At 37.2% G+C, this 23881-nt stretch overlaps 1 protein-coding gene across 1 annotated transcript in view; it reads right to left on the bottom strand.

The window, feature by feature from the left end:
- Positions 1-23881, bottom strand: part of COMMD1 (copper metabolism domain containing 1) — a 118461-nt gene that overhangs the window by 93454 nt on the left and 1126 nt on the right. The gene's annotated exons all lie outside the window — the stretch shown is intronic.

Below are 23881 nucleotides of genomic sequence, written 5' to 3'. Positions count from 1 at the left end.
ATATTTTCAGGATCTGAGTTTTCTCCATACTATCAAGGGCATTCCCTTCCAAATGTGTAGAGGCTGATATCCTCCCATGGGGTGCAGAAACTGAGCTTAATCCTGATTATTCCCTTCTGTGCGTAGAGGGAAACTAGTCTCCTTAAGTAGGGTGGAAGAAACATAGCTCAGATCCTGAATTTTGAGATCCTGAGCGGAGGGGCAGTGTGGTAAAGTAAGAAGTACATAGTAGGTAGGCCCTGAGAGGCCCCACTTAGGCCACAATTTCTCTCCACCCAGAGAGAAATCTTGCTTGGATTTTGGCAGAAAGGATTTTCAGTTCCTTAGGGGAGCTTTCAAGGGTCTCTCCCACCCGCAAGAGGCATTCTTGGCTTCTTACCATTTAATGACCACAACTCAGGGGTGGATTCTAATTTTTTTTACTACTGGTTCTGTGGGCGTGGCTTATTTTCTGGGCGTGGCTTGATGGTCATGTGACAATTATTTAGGATTTAGCAGAGGTACTGGTCTACCAGGCTTTTAACTGCTTGCAGAGCTGTACCCATCTACCCATATAGTTTTGCAGGCACTGATCTACTCATGTATTTTTGCAAGCACTGGTCTACCCATGTATTTTTGCAGGCACCGGTCTACTCATTTGTTTTCTTTTAACACTGATCAGCTGTAGGGCGGCCCTTTGAAGCCCTGTGGCAAGAGTTTAAACAGTTTTTTTCCCTCTAGCCATCAGCTGGGACTCAGGAGGCAGCAATAGATTGGGGGTGGGGCCAAATAAAAGGTAAGAATAATGCGGGGGTGGGGGTATGGCAGAACCGGTTCGGTGACATCATATCGTCACCGCTACCGGCTCAGCGGAACCGGGCCGAACTGGGAGGAACCCACCATTGCCACAACCAGAACTGATGGAATTGTGGTAGTTGAGTGAAGCAGTCACATGATGTCTTATTTAATGGCGATTTCATTCAGCATCCAAGATTCAGGTCCAAATTGTCGTTAAGCAAGTACTTCTCCTACTAGCAATGTTAATACATTTCTGTGGAAGAGAGAGTGGAGGATGGTGGGAATAAATCAAGTTGTCCCCTTTTAATGTTTTTTATTGTGTGGCTCTCCAGGTTAATGGTCTTGCCTTGGTTTCATCAACCACCACTGTGATGCTTTATATAAAACTATTACTATAAGTTAATTTTGATTTATATGGTTTACAATGTATTTAAGGCACTATTGTTTTACAGCAGTAATTTAGTCAAGGAAAGTGAAATATCACTTTGCATAATTTGTTGAACTCTCATGTAATGCATATATAATTAATGCTATTACCACATGGAGATGAGGTTTTAAAAACTGAAGTTGAGTGAAAATTAGCAATGCGAAAATTTGATCAGAATGAAAATTAACAAAATCAAAAAAACCCCAAAACTTTTTGCTGAAAAAACAATTGTAAAGCAAGCTTTTTTTGGGGAAAAAATTGACACTGTATCTTAATGTTTTTGTCTGGTTTCATTTAAAATGCTAAAAATAGAAATAGGTCAGCTCATGTTTTCAAGACACGAGGGACAAAACTTGCAGCTTGGTTTGGCTAAAATTAGTATATAGTCACTCAAGGTTGATATGTAATTACTGCATATTTTAAAAGTGCTTTTTATTGGATAGTAACAGACAAAATATATGCATTTTGTTTCATAATACAATGGGGAAATCATGCTATTCAAAAAAGGTAAGAAAAGAAGGTAATTTTCATTATTATCTTATATATAAATAAAAATGTAAATGTTTGTTCAAAATCTTAAATCTCCAAAAGTTCTTCACCGATTGCTTTGAAATTTTGACACAACATTGCATTCGCATTTTTATATACCTATATTATATAGATGTCACACCTGTGACAGGTAAAAACATGCTTTTTTGAAAAACAGCGCCATCTGTTGGACATAAAAGCAACACACGCTATACGCAGAGCCCAACAGTCTTTTCACTCGGTCGACTGGATTCAGACCTCAGTTGCCTTTCTCTACGTTTCTTTTTGGACTTTAACGTCGCAGCACCACAATGGCAGGCGCGAGCCGGGTCTTTTCCCCTCAACGCCGCCGCCGCCAAACCCACAAGCGTCCTCCCGACTAACGGAGTATGCCGTACCTTTGGCAGGGACCCTGATGCCGCCTGTGGTGCGGAGAGCTGTGAAGGTGAAGGCGGTTATATCGCCAAGCTGGGAAACCAGCTCTTACACCCGCGGCAAAGTATCCTCGGAGGCGTCCGAAGACAAACTCCGGATGGCTGCTGGATTCAAAATATTTGTTGGCGGCCAACATCCCGGAGCCCCAGGAACGCAAACTCACTGATGCCAGCCCGGCCGGAGGCCTCCGCCAATCCCACGACGCGCAGCTCTCCCAATACAAGCACCAAATAGGTAAAGTCTAAAGGGTTAGGGTTAGGGTTGATTAAGCGATGTTAAAGTCCAAAAAGCAATTGATTAAGCGACGTTAAAGTCCAAAAAGAAACGTAGAGAAAGGCAACTCAGGTCTGAATCCAATCGACCAAGTGAAAAGACTGTTGGGACGGAGGCAAAGTAGGCATGACCTCAGCTACACAGGGAAATTATTGGCACTCGGTCAAAAAATATTGTATACCCACAAGACTGAGCCACGGCAACGCGTGGCCGGGTACAGCTAGTATAACATAAATTCAGAGAAACTATTTGGCATTTACAAAAAGGAACCATAATGGGTAAAGATTGTTATTATTTTCAGACCATAACTAAATATAAGGACCAACATGATATATTACAAACCTCATATTTTTACTCTTTAAGGATCCGCAAGCTCTAGTAAAAGTCAAAGAGCACAGTGAAAAATATGGAGCTATTTAAAGATAATAGGTTTGACAGCCCAAGTTAGAATAGAGTAGACAGTGAAGATATTGCAGTGGTTGATAGCTTCTGCTTTTTAGGATCAACCATCAACTGTAAAGGAACAAGCTGCCAAGAAAGATACTACAAATTAGAATGTGGTAGGCACCACGAAAGCCTTGGAAAAGATATTCAAATGCAATGAAGCATCTATATCTATAAAGGTTAGAATCATGCAAGCCATCCTATTCCTTTTGACATTTTATGGAACCGAAAGTTGAACTCTGAAGAAGCATGATAGCAAGGATATTGATGTTTTATAACTTTGGTATTGGAGAAAACTCTTGACAATACCATGCACAACCAAGAAATAAACAAATGGATAATCAAACAAATCAAGCCAGTTGGTGTGTTACTACTGTATCTGTTTTATAACCCAAGGAGTAAATAACTCCTTATCTCCAGAAACAATTTAAACAAGTTAGTCCATATATTCTAAAATATTCTGAATTGCATTTTTTTTCCTATAGAAACTATTTTAATTCATATATTTGTCTCAGTATCCATAGTCTGCCTAAGTATCAGCAGTACTTAGCCTGCCTAAGTATTAGCTGTTTGATGAGAAATAATAAATCTAGTTATTTTAATAAGTGAAGAAAAATATAGGTATCATAATTGAATTTCCACAGCTAAGTAATACGGTCTTAAAGTATGATGTTACATGACTGCATCGCTTAGTGACAGCAATCCTGGCATCCCTGTTGCAGTTGTTAAGCGAAAATAGTATAGGTTAAGTGAGGATCTCATGTGACTGCCACATAGAAAGAGGCATTGAAATCATGTTTCAGGCAAGCAGGTTGATGCTTCAGGTGGGCAGGTGCTATCGGTAGGTACTAAAGAGAGTGGGCAGGTGAATGCTATTGAGTGCAAGATTCCCATATCTCCTTAGGGCTCTTCAGGAAAAAAAAAAGTGGCAGGAGTGGGAATAGCATGCAGAATTTTTCTCCATTAACTCTGCTCATAGGAAGCTGGCTGGGAAGATTGCAGACATTGATCAAATGACCCTGGGATGCTGCAATCATTGTAATTGCAAACTGGTTGCCAAGGGCCTGAATCACAATCATGTGACTGCAGGAACGCTGCAATAGCTAACTTCAAGGACTAGTCGTAAGTCCTCCTCTTTTGGCGCCATTATAACTTTGAACCATCACTGAACTAGTGGCAATTTAAGGGCAACCTATACACTGGAGTATTGGTTGGAATACTCCAGTGTATTCCAACCAATACTCCAGTGTACATTGGAAATAATGTTGGACAAAACTCAGTGAAATAACTAATTGCAACCACAATGCATTTTAAGTTCTTCCATTTTGTAATTATCTCCCAAAAAGCAAACACCATACAACTTTAAAACTGCCATATTTGTGGAAAATTCTGACCTGGTCCATCACTGGGCTGGTCTCTATAACTGCAAGTTTCTCCAAACAGATACTGAAACATAAATAATCATTAGGTTATTATCTACCAGGTAGCGTATTATGTAAGAATTAGGGAAACTTTGGATTTAAATCCTCAAATTTGTTGCCTAGTTCTCTAAGTGATTGCCCTGATCTACTTGGGACTCTATCCTTTGCTCCTTTCCACAGTTCAAAGACTACAAAATGAATTAAACAGAACAAGGCCTTAGTTAAGAGGCTTGAGACACTGAGTTCAGGATTAAGAAGAGCACTACAGCACTAACAGGATTTTATGGCACTTATTCAAGTGCTATAGCTCAGGGATCTCCAACCTTGGCAACTTTAAGCCTGGAGGACTTCAATTTCCCAGCCAGGTTTACTGGCTGGGGAATTCTAGGAGTTGAAGTCCACCAGGCTTAAAGTTGCCAAGGTTGGAGACCCTTGAGCTATAGCTACTGTAAACTTGCCTGCACTGAGTTCAAACGATATGGATTCTTCTTAGATCAGGATGGTATCTCAGAGCTACATCTCAACCTTCCACGTCTTCCATGTCCCCAGAAGAACTGGGACTGAATTTTTCTGGCCTAGTTTTTAGCATTTCTTTCAGGATGGGAAGGGAAGCAGGAAGTCATGGAGAGGCAAATTGCTACCATTCCCCAGATTTAAAATCCTACCAAAAATTGCTATTTTGAGCGGGGTGGGAAATATGGGTCTTTGGTTATAAGGGATATGAGGCAGGGAAGAAATGGCTTGTCTTTTAGAATCCTATCACTATTATTACTACTCTTAAACATACCCCACCCACAAGAAAACTGTTAAAAATAAGGTTTAAAATATGTCTCAAATGGTGATTTGGAGGAAAAAGATGAAGAAATCACATTATAAAATTGGCTGTGTCTTAAATCATACAATACTGGAGTGCTGGGAGGGCACAGGAAACACACGACTCTTTTTGCTAACTTTAATTCTGCATGCTAAGGACTGGAGATTAGATAGGCTCAGAGGACTGCAAGGTTGCCAGATTATGTAGTTCTATTGTAGGATTTAAGAGAGAGACATGTTTTTCAAAGCTCCTGTCACTAAGACCTGAGCATGGCAATAATACTGAATCAGCTGTGAATAGGGTTGCCAGGTCTGCTTCCAAAAAATAGCGGACAAGCGGGGGGGGGGGGGAGGTTAAGTAGTAAAAAAATAAAAAAATTTTTTACAATTAAATTATATATTTTCTTACAAACATTTTAACACGTATTAAAATAATCACTTCAAAACTTTACTTAAAATTCAAAACATCAAATATATTATAATAATATGTAAAATATTAAATTACATTTTACTTTGCTGTCGTGTGTATTTTTTATTTGACTGCGCAGCTTTGATCAATTCTTTGTGTTTAAGGAATAATTCTTTAATTTCAGTACAACGTTGAGAAATATTAAAAAATATATAAAGTTCACTTCGAACTGATGGTACAAGCAGTCGGTTACGTTCGCCAGTCCACAAATTTCCCATGACGCTGAAAATTTGTTCAACATTTGCATTTGATACCGGAATTGATGCACAATACTGGAACAGTTTCAGTAAACTCGGAGCTGGCTCTTTCTTGAAAAAGTACGTCCACTTATCAAGGGATGAATCGCCCTGCAGATGAACATAAACTTCTTCTAAGGCAGAAATTTCATCGAAGAGAGTGTTGGGTGGAAGTTCTCTCGCCATGGTGATAATAATCAGATGTTCGTCATTTCTTCTAAACTTGGAGGATTATTGCGATCAATTAGATTGAAACAATTTAGCGTCTCGTATACTGAATCGGTGAAATTATACCACTTTTCTAGGTACGCAATGGCTCTTTGATACACGTTGATGGCTTCTTTCTTGAACTTTTGCATGGCATTCTCAGGCAAATGTTTTTACGTAAGGCAAATAAAACTTTCATTCCAAAAAACTGCTCATCGTATTTTTTTTGCAAAGAATCACGCAGTTTACACATGATAATGTGAAGATCACATGCAAGAATTTTCTTGCTTTCCAGCTTCAGTAGGGTGTCTTGCATTGTTGACATGAAGAAGTGCGTGAAATATAAATACAATTCTGAAATTGTTGGTTCATCGTCCTTTGCGAGTTCCTGATCCGAAATAACGTTCCAGATAACCTTATGGCACTCATCAGATCCAAGAGAAATAAAATATGATTTTAGAGGTATCCAGTTAAAAGAAGTCTTTCGACCACTTTAAACAAACTTAACCAATGTGTTGGAACATGGTGCAAAACTTCATGGAATTCTGACTCGCAAAACTCAAAAAATGATTTCAACTCTTCTCATTTCTTCGCAGAATTCGAAAATTTGGTAAAAACCTTCAGCACTACATTTTCGATATCAAAAGATAACTGCTTTAATGCATTTTTTGCGCTGTTGTGTAAAATGTGATTATTGCAATGAGCAGCTACAATATTGTCATTTTCCAGCAATAATTTTTGGTAAACAGATTTGTTCACTCCATAATTGACCGATGCGTTATCTGCTGAGTAAGCTGAAACATTATTTATTTCCAATTCGTTATCACTAAGAACTCAACACAGCTGATTTTTTATTGATGTAGAATCTTCGAAAGAATCCTCATAAAAGTCTAAAATTTTCACACACAGTCCTTCTTCACAAGTAAACTATTGTGCAACAACGGGATACATTTTGCGATTTCCCTTGTTTGATGCGTCAGTGGAGAGAGAAAATGGAATTCCAGTTTTAAGATCATTGAAAACCAACTCAATAGAAAAAGGATACAAAACCTCATTGACAATAGCTGATGATTTGGTTCTTCCACAAGACATCTTTTTTACAATTTCTGAATCATCAAAAATTTGCTTCATTAACTTAATACCGCAATCTTGAGCCAGGAAAGAAATATGGTGTTTGATCCCATGGTAAGTTTCAGCCATTTCAGCTACAGTCACTTTCTCACTGAAAGAGGAGTCTTTAACAATGAAAAACGAATTGATTCGCTTGTTGCTGGAAGCTATTTTCTTATCTATATGATTTTTTGTGCTTGCATGCTGTGTGACAGCTTTTATACCATTATATTCAATTGTGAACGATTTCTGACACAATTTACAGTAGGCCGTCGTATTTGTTCTGTTGGTTTCGTTGTTGGTAATCCATGCAAAAGTAGCTTCCCAGTCTTTGGTGTATTTGCACACTCCTCTCTTTCGTTTTAAAGAATTCGAAATCTTGCCGCTGTCACTCTCATCACTTGACGCCATTTTAGGTCAGTCGACACAAGCTACAATACATTTTAAAAATGTGAACTGTATATAATTTTATAATATATTTTTATTTTAATCTCATTAATTTTTTCAGAGAATCGAGTTCAATGGATATTCGATCTTTGTCTCATTCTAACTTATGAATAAAAAGACAAAACACAATTCTCTTATCCTTATTCTCTTAGACTGTACAGCTTTAGATTACATACCATTTCATCATAAAGCTTTTGAATAAAAAAAATCTCCACTATTTTGTGAAAAAAAATAATGAACATAATGTGAAAAAAGCGGACTGTCTGCTCAAATAGTGGACACCTGGCAAGGGTAGCTGTGAGCTGAGCCTTGTACATATAACATGATTAAATGGGTGGTAGAGTATGGATGTAGGAGATGACCAGGCTGAGCCTAAGAGCAGGGTTAAAACATCATCAGTATGCAGTTGCTACATCATCATAAGAGACTTAAGTCCAACCCACCTTGAAGTCTGTTGACTCTTATTTGAAGTCAATTTGCTTTGATCCTTAGATTTATATTGATTGTTTCCTAGTATGATTCGATTGCTTATTTGTATCCTATGTCTATCATTAAGTGTTGTACCTTATGATTCTTGACAAATGTATCTTTTCTTTTATGTACACTAAGAGCGTATGCACCAAGACAAATTCCTTGTGTGTCCAATCAATACTTTTTTTTAAAAAAAATTTGATTTATATGCCGCCCTTCTCCGGAGACTCAGGGCGTCTTACAATGCGTTAAGCAATAGCTACATACTTTTGTATATTTATACAAAGTCAGCTTATTGCCCCCACAAACTGGGTCCTCAATTTACCTATCTTAGAAAGGATGGAAGGCTGAGTCAACCTTGAGCCTGGTGAGATTCGAACTTACAGTAATTGCAGACAGCTGGTGTTAATCACAATGCTATCAGTCTGCTGAGCCACCAGGCCTACTTGGCCAATAAAGAATTCTATTCTATTTTATTCTATTCTATTGATTATTAGTATATCAGATTCTTGTGTATTGGTAGAATGAAATAAACTTGTAGTGCTTTTAAACTCTATCCTGGCTCCTGATTTCTTGTACCTGGCAACATTGTTCAAACTCACAAAATGAATTGTTTAATTAATCCAAAGGAGGATAGGTTTATCTTTAAACAGGGACAATCTTATTTAAGGCTAAATTAATTCCATATTTTGCATAGGGCTTACTTAGTTAGTTGACTCTCTTCATTACTTAGCCGTAGACAATGTCCTAAAAAGCTCAGCAAAGGACTTTCTCCTTGGCATTTTTTCTTCTTCCCTATAGCCATCCTGATCACACCATTGACAGGACACAGTTGTACACATAATTCTTTCTTTAGTGATAACTGACTTGAAAATTATCAGCTAAATAATTAAAGGATTTAATAATGTTCCATCTTTCTCTTTTCATACATCTGAAAAATTTCAAGAATTTATTGTGAAGATTCTTAGATCAATAGTGAAACACACTTTGTTGTATCAGCAGGATGCTTAACAAGGTGAAGAGCTCATGCCCAGGCTATATTAAAAAGATATTACAGAAGATGTGATGGTCAGAGACATGGTTCATGGTAGGAAGCTTCTGTATTTATCGTATTTCTACTTATTATACCTTGACAATAAGCAAAAGCTTTTCTGTGTTCCTTACCTGGGGAAAATTATACTCTTTTTTAGTATTCCACTAGTGAAGCCTCTAGAAATTATTAAAATCTTCTGTTTTGCTATGCTTTCAACTCCAGGCTGCCAAACCTTTTATCTTTGGTGTCTAACTAGACATCTGCTTGTTTTTACAAACTCGACAAACATTGTTTACAAAATACTTGAAAAAATGATCATCTGCTGTCTTCTCTGCATGTGTGATTAAAAAACCCCTATAATCATTTTTTTTTTAATTAAGCAGAAAGGGAATATTTTTAACCTCTATTTTTTCTTTCTACTTTTACTAGTAAATACAAAGTGTTGAACATATCCCTTAATCCTCTGTGAAGCTTTTTTTACCATTTATTTCAACCAAGTGATTTGCAAGGCAACATGATTCACTTTGACAAAACAATGTGGTTAGCCTTGAGCTGCTTTGGAGTAATGCCATGGGAGAAGATTCACTCAGCCTTCTTTTGTAGTGCTGGCTGGAGTTTTTTTAAATCTTGAAAAACATATTATACTTAGCCTCTGGATTACAAGGGATTGTCAATTACATGCTTCTGCTTTTTTTCTTATTGAATTTACATCAAGGCCTGTATCAGTCTGGTTTCAGAATTCCTCACTCATGTCATTAAAAATTCAGAAATTCACTTTACTTATTAAATTGATATCCTGCCTTATATTCCAGAGGTCATTTTACAGAAAATGCAGACAATAGGATAATGAATCATGTAAGCTATAAGAGGTTTCACAGCTATGCGGGAAACATGTATCCCTAATCTTTTGTTAAGACAAAAGTTTGGAATATTTGTCCTTTAATTTTATAATATCATGCTTTCTTCACCTTGTTTACACAGAAAAGCAGAGTAGCAATTGGTGCACACCCAAATTAGTAAAGATACTAAGCATTAAACAAATCCTTTAGAGTAGAAATTGGTGTCATATAGTAGATCTGCACAATTTGCCACTACAAGGATCATCTTCTAGGAAAAATTCCAAGAATAGCTATTAAAAGAACTACACTTTTTATCGATTTGTTGCAGAGTTTGACTATCAGCTATATAGGCAGGGTGCCTATGATTAAAACAAACAAGCCAAAGATAACTTTTTTCTACTTCTTTTTTTACTTTCCCCAAACCCATAGTTTTTGAACTCCCTTGGTTTCTAAATAAAATACATCACAGAAGTTTTATAAAAATATCAATCAATGACCAAAGTATAAAGCCCTGTCCGCAGAACTTCAAGGAACTAATTTCCAGATCAGCTAGATGTTAATATTTCATACAAGTACAAAATAATTCAACTTCATCTAAAAAAAACATATAATTCAAGTGATTGTTAGGGGGAAAGCTTCATATATAGTAAGATAATACTTTACTCATTTAGCTTCATGGTGCACGCACTTCCGAACCGGTAGGGAAGGTAAGTAGATTTCATCCCGTTCAAGATGTAATATTTTTATAATAATTTCCTAAAATAAATATTCTTAAACTATGTTTCATGTTGAGAATTGATTATTCTATGTGTGAGGGTTCTTTGCTTTCAAAGGACTGAACATACCACAACATAGCAAATCTGTACACAATGCTTTATTGCAGCAAATATCTTCCCCAACAACAAACTATTGCTTTGGATCAACTCCACCCTTTTAATATTTGCAAACGGATGTTGCCATGTACTGTAAATATATCTTCAGTCCTTTAATATTCAGTTCAAACAGAAGTCTCAAAGTTAGACAAAGTAGAAGGCAATCTTCCTTTTTCAAAAGCTGTCACATTACACATGAGGAACTGTCAGGGCATAGTTGTTTGTTTGTAATTGCTGCCAAGCTCCAAGCAGAACTCCCACCAGATATGCTTAGCTTGTATTCTGGCAGCTGAATGATAGTCCTTTTGCCTACTTGTAATAGCTGACAGTCTCCAGATGTCACCTCTGCTTCCTTGTCTGTATGTTTGTTTAACACTTTTCAATCTATATCCTTCTTCACTCTGTCTTAGCATTGTTTTTGTAAACTAATAGCCCAGGTGGGATGAGGCTGCCTCTGGACATCATCGGCATGTCCTAGAAAATGCCAGGGTGTGGCTCACTTATCACTGACAATTTGGATGCTAGTAAAGTTATGAGTTACTGTATGAATTAACATAGGAAGGAACTGGGGATGGTGTAGTAGAAGGAACGGCAAAACCTGGGGGCGCAGTAAAAAGGGGGAATTAGCCTAGAATCCCTACATAGCAACAAGGGAACTAAGTCTAACCCTCCTTGAGTGCCGTTGACCCTTATCTAACTCTAATCAAGTGCCGACATTAGTTGAGAAGATTCCTGTGAATAGGCTTTTAGAAATAAATCAGTTAAACTTAACTTTTACACAAGGACATGGTCTTTTGCATTGACAGATGGGAGGTGTTTCTGCCTGGTTACAGCTGTTTTTCCAACGGGTGGACAGGAACCCCAACTTCTTCACACTGCGACAAACATTTTTTTTAAAGAGAATTTTGGAACTGAAGTCTGAAAAAATCTAGAAAGTACATTGAAAACCTTCTAGAAAGATTATTTCTAGGGCGTGGTGGCTCAGCAGACTAAAAGCATTGTGATTAACACCAACTGTCTGCAATTACTATAAGTTCGAATCTCACCAGGCTCAAGGTTGACTCAGCCTTCCATCCTTTCTAAGGTAGGTAAATTGAGGACCCAGTTTGTGGGGGCAATAAGCTGACTTTGTATAAATATACAAAAGTATGAAGGCTATTGCTTAACGCATTGTAAGCCACCCTGAGTCTCCGGAGAAGGGCGGCATATAAATCAAATTTTAAAAAAAATTCAAGTACAATTGAACTGTTGAAGGTATCATGGAAATATCTATATAGCCCTCCTGGCAACATTATAGAAAGTGCTTACCTGAGATTTTTTTTTTTTTAATCTCTCAGGCAAGCCTATTGTCTCCCTGGAGGTGTTCCACTCATGTTCTAACTAGGTCTGAGTTGCTTTCTTCCTGGTCCCATGGGTGGTCAGTAAAGTGTTACCACCCACCGAGGAAAGATACAGATGCTTCTAAATATAAAACCACAAATATATTCTGTGTCCATAAATACAACCTCATACTGCTATTATCTACTATAGTACATTTCTGTTTAAGGGCATCTAGATTCTGGAATTATAAAACAAATAGGGAGAAGGCATATGTTATAAAGGATTGCTGTATGTGATTCTACACATATTTGTATCTTTCAGCTTTATCTGTTGGGTTGCAATGTGCTTTGTTATGAGACTTCAGCAAAAACATTAAAATGTTTCACCAAGGCAAGTGTTACTTTTTTATGTACTCTTTCTTACCTTGACAGGATAGAGCAAAGAACATTTTGTGTTGTTTCATTTTTCTTCTTGGTCGACCAACATCAATAAACTGAGACAGTTTTTTGGCACAGGGTGTATTGTAAAGACCACAAATTAAATGAGATACGATAACAGCAGAAACAAATTAAAAGAGGTACTATAACAGTAGAAACAAAAGTTTCAATTAAATTAAGTAGGACAGCAACTAAAAAAACCTGACTCTCTCCATAGCATCATTATTTGTTTGCAAGAGATTTCTGAATATAAAAGCCTGTTCTGTGAAGACTTAACCAATAGCTAGTGGAACAGAGAAGACACCGTTTTTTCAGTTACAGTACCTAATTATTCAGGCACAGAAAGAATGATTGTTTAAAAGTTACACTATTACATATTGATACTCAAGAAATTATTTTGATTTATAATTCAGGTAGTCCTTGACTTACTACCACAATTGAGCCCAACATTTCTAACGCTAAGTGAGACATTTGTTAAGTGAGCTTTCCCTATTTTATGACATTTCTTGCCACAGTTAAGTGAATCACTGCAGGTGTTAAGTTGGTTTTTCAATTGACTTTGCTTGTCAGTTTATAAAAGGTGATCACATGACCCCAGGACACTGCAATCGTCATAAACATGAGTCAGTTGCCACGTGTTTGAATTTTGATCATATGACCATGGGGATGCTGCAATGGTTGTAAGTGTGAAAAATGGTCATATTTATTATTATTATTATTATTATTATTATTGTTGTTGTTGTTGTTGTTGTTGTTGTTGTTATTGTTATTATTTATATTTATATACTGCCCTTCTCCTGAAGGACTCAGGGCGGTGAACAGCAAAGATCAAATACATAAATATAAAAGTTAAAAACAATTTAAAACCAGATTAAATACTTTGGCCCACAATTAAAAACATCCCATTAAAATCCAATTTAAAATTTAAAACTGTTAAAATTAGGCTAGCCCGGCTTGCTGGAATAACAAAGTCTTCAGGGCATGGCGAAAGGTACGCAAGTCCGGGATCCTCCGTACCTCCGGGGGCAGCTCGTTCCAGAGGGCAGGAGCCCCCACTGAGAAGGGTCTCCCCCGGGGGGTCGCCAGTCGACATTGTCTGACCGATGGCACCCCGAGGATCCCTGCCCTGTGGGAGCGTACTGGCCGGTGGGAGGCTGTTGGTAGCAGAAGGCGGTCCTGTAAGTACCCAGGTCCTAAGCCATGGAGCGCTTTAAAGATGTTAATCAACACTTTGAATCGCACCCGGAAGACCACTGGGAGCCAATGCAGCTCGCGCAGGAGAGGTGTTACATGGGAGTGCCCCGCCGCTCCCATAATAAATTTTTCATAATCTGGGTTTATGGCATGCATAATGTATTATGTATTATGCATGTATGCATGCATTATGTATGCATGCATATATAGTCAAGTAATTTTTTCAGTGCCATTGTAACTTCAAATGGTTGCTAAATGAACTGTTGTAAGATGAAGACTGCCTGAACAGATAGTTCTCAACTACCAATTTAAAATATTATTTTTTCCAACCTTAGACTAGGCAAATCAGTATTACACTCTTTTCTTTAAAAATGTCTTTCGTCCAAGATGATCTGCTGTCTGTCTATTAATTAATAGCCATTGTTATGTATCCAAGCCATGACAAAGTTAGTGAGGAGCTTTGAATAATAACGGAATAACAGAGTTGGAGGGAACCTTGGAGATCTTCTAATCCAACCACCTGCTCAAGCAGGAAACCTTATACCATTTCAGATAAATGGTTGTCCAATCTCTTAAAAATTTGCAGTGTTAGAGCAAACACAACTTTTAGAGGTAAGATATTCCACTGATCAATTGTTGTAACTGTCAGGAAATTTCTCCTTATTTCTAAGTTGATTCTCCCCTTCATTAGTTTCCATCTATTGCTTCCTGTTCTGCCTTCAGGTACTTTGGAGAAAAGGTTGACACTCTCTTCTTTGTGGCAGCCCCTCAAATATTGGAATGCTGCTATCATGTCATCTCTAGTTCTTCTTTTCATTAGACTAGACCAGAGGTGTCAAACTCACATTGTCATGGCCCCGTCACATGATGCATCAGGACTTTTTCCCCCCTTTGCTAAACTGGGCATGGGCGTGGCCAGTGCATGATGCATCCGGCCCAGGTGTTGGGAGTTTGACAGCCCTGGACTAGACATACTCATACCTGTGCATTTCGTTTTTCTTTAAATGTAGGTCCTTACTTTTCTTAGCATTGAATTTCATTTTGTTAGACAGTGTTCAAGTCTGTTGACATCCTTCTGTACGTTGACTCTATCTTCTGGAGTGTTGGCTATTCCTGCCAGCTTGGTGTTGTCTGCAAATTTGATGAGTTTCCCTTCTATCCCCTCATCTAAATCATTCTTGGAGATATTAAAGAGTACTAGTCCTAAGACAGAGTCTTAGAGTACCATTACATTATATTATATAATGGTACCCCAGTTACATTATATATCCCATATTATGTCAGTATGATTTATAATAATAAGTTTTTTATAACTCAGATTAAAAAAATTTTTTACTATCCCCACAAGCAAATATATCAGATAAACGGTAGTGCTATTACTTTGCTTTGCATTTTTTTTTTTTTTAAATTTGATTTATATGCCGCCCTTCTCCGGAGACACAGGGAGGCTTACAATGTGCTCAGCAATAGCCTTCATCCTTTTGTATATTTATACAAAGTCAGCTTATTGCCCCCACAACTGGGTCCTCATTTTTCAAAGACTATTTTGCAAAGTTGCAAATTATTTATTCCATATTCCATCTTTTATTACAAGATTTTGTACATTTTATTGAACATTTTAAATTCATATTCTATCATGGAATTTAAGGAGTTTTTATGATCTTATGGTTGGCCTGATTTTTAGATCAGCAGCAATACTGTCAGTTCATTTACTACAGTATCATATTCTGTCTCAGTCTTAACTTCCTAACTTCCATATTTAAATACCTACATCAGATGGGAGTCTACATGTTCATTCTTAGTGATATCTTAATCATTTAGTATTCCACAAGCTTTCCATCCTTGTGATCCGTAGTAAAGTGTTTTGTAAAATAGAAAATCAGAACTTACCTCAATTAGCAAAATTTAGTAATGAGTTGTCCTTACATTTAGTTAACTTTTCTGCTTGCTTAGCTCTTTGCTCTTGATATGAACATATTAAGTAGTTTTAGACTAAGAAGTGAAGTTAAAGCATGACCTTTAAGATAAGGGAAACTGAAAAACAAATTTAATCAGAGTGACTCTAATTGAGTTTCTGACGCTCAAAACTTAGTATCTATTTCTGAGCCATGTGTAAAAATATAAAGGTATATTCAGCACTATGCTACTATGAAAGTAACACTTTCCCCAAAATTCTATCTTCAAACTCATACTTTTTCCCTTCTTCGCCAAATTGCTGCAGCACTGTATTGCTTTTTAATCATCACTGTCCTTTTATTCATTCAGTGCACTATCAAATAGGAGAATTAGAATGCACGTTTTAATGAAATCTGAATAAGCTGCTGTATTTATATATTTGAGTACCTTCTGAGAAAAGGATTGAAATTGGAAAGAAAATCCATTGAGCTCCATATATGTTTTCACTTGAGCCTGATAACACCTAATTTAAAGAATGAGATACAGGACACTACAATAATGGAATTGTCTTGATGATTTTATCCTAGCATGGAGAGAGGGGCTCAGAATAGGGGATGTTATTAATCCTCCTCTCCAATATGCATGAGGGGAAAACATTAAATGTCCTTTTGCGTGGGAAGAAATGAATGATAAATTAGATACAACAAAAGATTTGCTACAGAGGCCTTTGTAATAATGACTTGAATTTTTGGTTCAAGGACTCTGTGTTTAACCTTTACCACGGCTGACTCTGGTTCAAGCATTAGCAAGGATAACGTTGAAAGACTGCAGTAGGTAATTTTAGACTACATTTCCCCCTGAGAGGTAAATGCCTTGACTAAATCAAGGATCCACTGCAAGAAATTAGGTTTAAGCAATATATTAAGGAACACATTCTCATGTTAGCCTCATAGCAATACAGCCAAATTCCAACTGAGCATGTATGTTTGGCACAAACTGAGGCATACAAGTATAGCAATAACGCTTAGACTTATATACCGCTTCACAGTACTTTACAGCCCTCTCTAAGCGATTTACAGTGTCAGTGTATTGCCCACAACAATCTGGGTCCTCATTTTAGCCACTTTGGAAGAATGGAAGGCTGAATCAACCATGAGCAGGTGAGACTTGAACGGCCGCAGTACTGCATTCTAAGCACTGCGCCACCATGGCTCATATAATTCTTATACATTTTAATTGAGTTGCTACTAAAAGTCCTTTTATCTCTGTAAGTGCAAAGTTGTGCTACATACAGCAGAGGACTCAGCAGCATAGCTCTAAATAATTTGCTTCCTGCAGAAGGAAAGTTACTGTTACAACTAGCAAATCTGAGCATTGAAAGTCTGCTTGGTAGGAGCTGCAGTTAGTCCCACTTATTGTTTTCAAAAAAGAACAGACTGAAAATTAATTTCTAGAGATATAAAAAACTTAATCTGTTCAATTTGAATGCCACTGATTTTCCAACTGTGAAAGCAGTTGTTATGTTGCTTAGTAAACAAAACCACTTTTGTTTTCAAATAAATTTTCATTATGACTATATAATTGCTATAACTATAATTGCTTGAATTCAGAGACTCCATCAAAAACTGATCTGCCTTGTAAGAGAATGATGGCATCAAGATGACATAGAGTATATAAAGAATATTGTCCAACAACAAAAGGTGGAGCTCTGAAAGTGCCTGCACTTTGGAGTCAATATGAACCTCAAATAATGGAGAGTGGAGGGCAACAATACAATCCTGTTGGGCTCCTTTTATTGTGAGAACAGGTGCAGCAATACCTCCTATGGCAGCATATTTAACCTGTATGTATAGATTTCTTAAGCAATCTTATCATCAGTCAGAGTAATCAGTAATCTATGAGAAAATAATCCTTTCCAAGTTCAGTTAGCAACTAGAGAGATGCTTGAGGCCCCAGCATCCTAAGCCTGTGGTGCCCAAATCATCAAATTTAGTGGCTCAATTTTAGCTTTTGTTGGGGAATCTAAGATGTTATAATGGATAGGATGGGGAACAGACTGTTTCTGGAAGACCCGTCAATAAAGTTCTCTCCAAAGACTTCCCCAAAATCAGTTTCATTTCTTTTGGTTATGGTCACGTTACTGCATGACTTCCTGTACCTTCAGAAGGCTGGCCTCCACAATCCATGAACTATGCACTTTTGGGGACAGAATTAGACTTTGCTGTTGCAATTATAAACTGGTGCATAATATGCAACAAGCATCTTTATAGATTTTAGGATAATATTGTTGGATTATTTTTAGTTTTCTGAACAAAATGTATGTAAAATATTGATGAAATTAATATACATCCATTGCTTGCAAAGATGTATGTAAAGGACAAATATATATGTGAATTAGGAAAGGAACAAAGTAAAAATGAGAAACAGAAAGAAACCAGAACTGATTCTTTCAGGATGCAGTCACATGTTGTTTTGCTTCTCCTATTGCAAATATTAGAGATTAGAAGCACAAGCTGACCAACAACCAAAGTGCTAGAAAACTCCAAATGAATTGCAGAAATGATCAAGAGGCTGAAAACCACAAAGGGATTGTGCTGTTTGGCATTTTTATTTAGGAAAAAAACTAATGCAGAGAAGAAAGTTCTTAAATTGAGAGATCTGTAGGATTATAGTGGGTAAAATACTTTTGTTTAGCATTCATAATTTCACAGATTCTCCTTAATATTTATAGTATTGGATATTTTAAAACAAAATTTCAAATTAAATCAGGAAATGATGTATTTGGATAAGGTCTGAGTAGACCTGGATAGTTCTGCAGACTAAGCACTGTAATTTAACACCAGCTGTCTGCAATTAACGTAAGTTCGAATCTTGCCAGGCTCAATGTTGACTCAGCCTTCCATCCTTTCTAAGGTAGGTAAATTGAGGACCCAGTTTGTGGGGGCAATAAGCTGACTTTGTATAAAATATACAAAAGTATGAAGGCTATTGCTTAACGCACTGTAAGCCGCCCTGAGTCTCCAGAGAAAGGCGGCATATAAATCAAATTAAAAAAAAAAAACTTCTTTCTTGCTTTTATGTTTCTCTTAATTTCTGACTATTCTATTCCATTTTCTCTCCCATATGCTAGTCGGAATTTTTTCTTTCACCTTCATTGATTTCTTTGGTTGTCCATTGAGTCTAATTTTATACAATAGTAGAAAGCTTGCATTATATGAATAATTAATTGCCTTAAGGACTGGATCTGCAGAAAAATCACCTTAAAAAGAAAGGTCAAAGTAGAGAGCATCAAGAATGAGACAATGTCTGGGGCAAATATTACAAGATACCCTAACAAACTGTACAATTAGGTAGTATTGTAATTCCACTTACTAAGAAATTTCATGCATACAACATATACCATATTCTCCACAGGAATAAGACACCGTAATTCTACTAATGTGAGAAGTAATTCAGGTCTATACTGTGAATTGCAATGTACAACCAGCTGTATACATTAGCTTACCAATTTTTTTAAAATAAACTTCTCCCATAACAATCACATGCAGACAGATGTATGCATTCTTTTGATTCATGCCTTATTTCCTGTATGTATGTACGTGTGTGTGTTTGAATATGTATTGATAAACTTAAAGATATTTGTATAGACTCCTTTATACTAGTATCATATGACTGCTTCTTATAAGATCCTCAAAGTAGATTGTTATTTATAGTAAGGATGTGCGGGAAAAATATGCAGGAATAATAATTGCCACTATTATTGCCAATTATCTGCAAACTTAAATGTTGTACTGTAAGATCTGATTTAAAATATTTTCAGAAAATTTTCATTATATACAACATAAAATTTGTCTACAAAATAGTTTAACTTCATATTTTTGGTCTTGCCCACATAATATATTATTTATTTTATACTCTATTTGCCTCACAAACAGTGCTTAACTGCAATTATATGGATCCTTCATTAATTATATTTGGATATATTGCAGAAACAAAGACCTTTCTTAACCCCAAGCTTTTGGTATTGTGCAAATAGCAAGCCTTTAACAACTGTGTTTCATTTTTTGAAACCAGTCTTGTGACTGAAAAGATCGAAGTGTAAGATAAAAAATCTGGTAATACACCTTGTACAAGATATTTCTTACATTTTAAAGAAGATTGTTGTATCATTTAATTTGTTACAGCTATTAGCAGAGAGGTCATATGCTAAATCACACTGTATCAGCAGTGTCAGTAATACCAGATTTGAAAAGGAGAACTGGAAAGACAACATTAACCATGCAGCAATTTTTGCACCAAAGCTGATATTGTTTATTACATTGCCATCTAGAGGAAGAAAGTGAAATAATCTCAAATACTAGTTATTTAAGTTAAAAAAAATCTACAGGAGGGGTGTCAAACTTGCAGCGTCATGGAGGTATCACGTGACGTATGGGGACTTCCCCCCCTTCGCTAAACCAGGCATGGGCATGGCCAGCACATCATGCATCTGGCCCGCCGGCCACAAGTTTGACAGCCCTGATTTACAGTACTTACAGTGAATCACACCATGCAAGTGTTCAAACTCAGTATAAATTTATAGGTCTTTTATTTATGAAATATTGTTTTGAAATTTAGAATAAAGTCCTCATTACCTAAATATGATTTTGTCAATAAGCTGACTTGTTCAATGAAACAGCCAGCAATCAAGTAGGAAAGGAAAACTACTATTTCCATGGATAACCTTCTTTCTGTTTACCCAAAGGAGACCCAACAACATATCTAGAAAAAAACCACGAAGATAAAGATAAAATCAAGTACTATAAGTAAAGAAATCCAACAAAAAATTATTCCCAGAGAAAAATCATCAAAATGCCCAAAACTGTATGGCCTCCCAAAAATACACAAAGATGGAATACCTCTCAGACCCATAGTAAGTTCCATAGGCTCACCTTTACAAAATCTAGCCAGATATTTAGCAAAACATCTTCAACCTTACGCAGAATCTGCTGCTTCATATGTACAGAACTCATACCATTTCATACAAATAATAAAAAAGCAACAAATAAAAGAAAGTGACCTTCTTGTAAGCTTTCATGTTGTATCACTATTCACACAAATACCTGTCAAAGAAGCCCTGTCATCAATTAAAAACAAATATCAACTACCAAAACATATCACAAACTTAACAGAACATTGTTTATCCAACACATATTTCATACACAGAGGACAGAGATATAAACAAGTAGAAGGTGCACCAATGGGATCACCATTATCACCAGTCATCGCTAATCTTTTCATGGAAGAATTCGAATCCAATGCCTTAGAAAAAACTGTTAACAAACCAAAATTATGGCTCAGATACGTTGATGACACCTTTGTGATCTGGCCACATGGAAGAGATAAATTGGAAAACTTCTTAGTATATTTGAACAGCCTCCATCCCAAAATAAAGTTCACCATGGAGATAGAATCAGAAAACCAGTTACCTTTCCTCGATGTATTAATTTATAAAAAATCTGATGGCACCTTAGGACATACTATCTATCAAAAGAAGACTTATACGTACCGCTATCTCAACGCCAAATCACACCACCATCCAGCACAAATAAACTCTGTTGCCAAAACATTAACCACAAGAACTAAACGTCTGGCTGATGAAGCACATTTACAAACAGAATTATATACACTAACTAATGTACTGACATCAAATGGGTTCTGTAGAAATAAAGTCATCAATATGATCAAACATACAACACCAAAACAGAATAAAAAACAACAAGAGGAACAAAACAATGGGAAAGCCATCTTGCCCTATATAAGGGGAACAACAGATAAAATTAGCAAAGTACTACATAAACACAACATCAAAACCATATTTTGCACAGATAGAAAGATATCGTCCATTCTGAGAAACCCCAAAGACAAAATAGAATTAGAAGATCAAGGCATATACGAAATCCCGTGTGCTTCCTGCCCATCAACATACATTGGACAGACCAACAGAAGAATGAGTGTGCGCATCGAGGAACACAAAAACTCAATATGAAAGCAAGAACACACATCATCATTAGTTCAACATATAAATACAACAGGACACAACATTAATTTTAATAAAACAAAAACAGTTGCAAAAATAGAACATCTCAATGGCAGGATAATCAGAGAAGCAATAGAAATAGAAAAAAGACCATATTGCATGAATAAACGGGATGACACTTCACGTCTGCCTACTATTTGGAAACCTGCTCTCATAGATAGACGAATCTTAACACCATATATAAAACATAGACCAAACAATCAAAAAAATCCCAACCAAATCATATTCAAACCAGCCACAAAGATGAAGCCCTGCCACCTAGTGGAGAAAAACCGACCATACACCCGAAGCCAAGCCAATAAACACATACTGGGACTCCCAACCAATCAGAATGAAAAGGTGGAGCCATCCCAGAATACCAGCACCAGATTTGAAATACCAACGGCAGTTAGTGCAAAATGACTGCTGACATAAGCCTGATGATGGCAGATGGGATTCTGTCGAAACGTCGCTTCTACCCTTTTAGGGATATATCCACAATTACACGGGAAGAAACCCGAAATATTAACTATACACACACACACACACACACATATATATATTTATACCTTAAACCAGTGATGGCTAACCTTTTTCTCTTTGGGTGCCAAAAGCGTGTGTGTATATGCGTGACAGTGCACATGAGTGCCGGCACCCATAATGCAATGCACACACCTCATGCATGTGCATGACCGTCCCACTCCTCCCGCGCATGGAACTCCCTCCCACGCATGCACATGAGGGGTGGGATTCAAAAATTTTAGCAACCTGCACCACGGGCCCAGTTCCGGACTTCCGTAACTTCCGATAGGCCCATTTTTCGCCCTCCCCAGGCTTCGGAGGCTTAATTCGAGCCTCCGGGAGGGCGAAAACGGTCTCCCTGTGCTCCGGAGGCCCCTTCAGAGGCTGGAAACGGCCCCATTTCTGCTCTTCCGGAACATGCACGCCGCTCCCCCCCGCTTCCCCTGCCCCCCGCACATGCATCCCCCCGCGCATCCCGAAAATCAGCTAGCAGGCAGGAGGCGCGTGCACATGCACAGCGGACATGAGCTGGCCGATGGCTCGCGTGCCCACAGAGAGGGCTCTGCGTGCCAGCTGTGGCACTCATGCCATAGGTTCGCCATCATGGCCTTAAACTATCATGTCATGCCATAAATATCAAGCAATATTTATAGCCTAATTGCCTTTTGTAAACCTTCACAGCGGACTTCCAACAAGCAAAGTCATTGGGGTAAACCAGATTCATTTAATGACCACAGCAAAAAAAGTCATAAAATCAAGGCAAGGCTCATTTAACAACCACCTCATTTAGCAACAGAAGTTCCATTCTCAATTGTGGTTGTAAGTGCTTTTATAGCAGTCCTTCTATTGATGGCAGAAAAAAGATACAAACTTTTTACATACAGTATGCTTGGGGAAACCCCTATAACTCTCTCCAAATGTGCATTTAATTTTGTTTTTTTTAAAAAGCCTTTTCTCAAGACTATTTTAAAAAGATGAAAACAGCTCACTAAAATTGGAAAAATACTTTATTCAGGGCTAAAAGAACCTTCATTCAAAACTGAATTTCCATCAGAAATTCCCTTTGTGCATTTTCAAAATAACGCTGCACATTCTTGAAGCAAAAAATATTGAAACTTGACTTAGAAAATATATTTCAAATTCCAAGAAAAACTGCATGCATTTCAAATTCTAGCTTTGAGTTAGAAAAAGACGTTACAAGCTTTAAAATCCAAGATTGCACTGACCAAGGAACAAACTTAGGAAATTCTGACAATTGAGATCCATCACTGACAACATAAGTGTGCATAAACGTACCAGCGTGCCTACTGTCCCCATTTATATGTACTCATTTTATGTGTTTATGGCTATGTTTTGCTTATTAATATCCATTTATTTGTGCCATTTTTTCATGTGTCCATGTCTATGTCTATACTGATACTTGTTTCCGTGTACTTGTTGACAAAATGAATGAATGAATGAATGAATGAATGAATGAATGAATGAAATGGGAGATCAATGCATGGACTGCCACTTCTCCCTCCCTGCGGCAGGGAGAAATGACTTCAACACATAGTGCCCTTGGGGAGAAGAGAGTAAAATGGAGCAAATGGCATTTCATCCAGACAGGTCACACCTTGAGCAAGAGTGTTTAGAAAGTCCTGATCAGATCT

Source organism: Pantherophis guttatus, chromosome 1, assembly GCF_059756535.1.
Source record: "Pantherophis guttatus breed Tessera chromosome 1, ASM5975653v1, whole genome shotgun sequence".
NCBI classification, from domain to species: Eukaryota; Metazoa; Chordata; class Lepidosauria; order Squamata; family Colubridae; genus Pantherophis; species Pantherophis guttatus.
The sequence above is the reverse complement of the archived record's forward strand: the minus strand, read 5'-3'. Positions and strand labels throughout refer to the sequence as shown.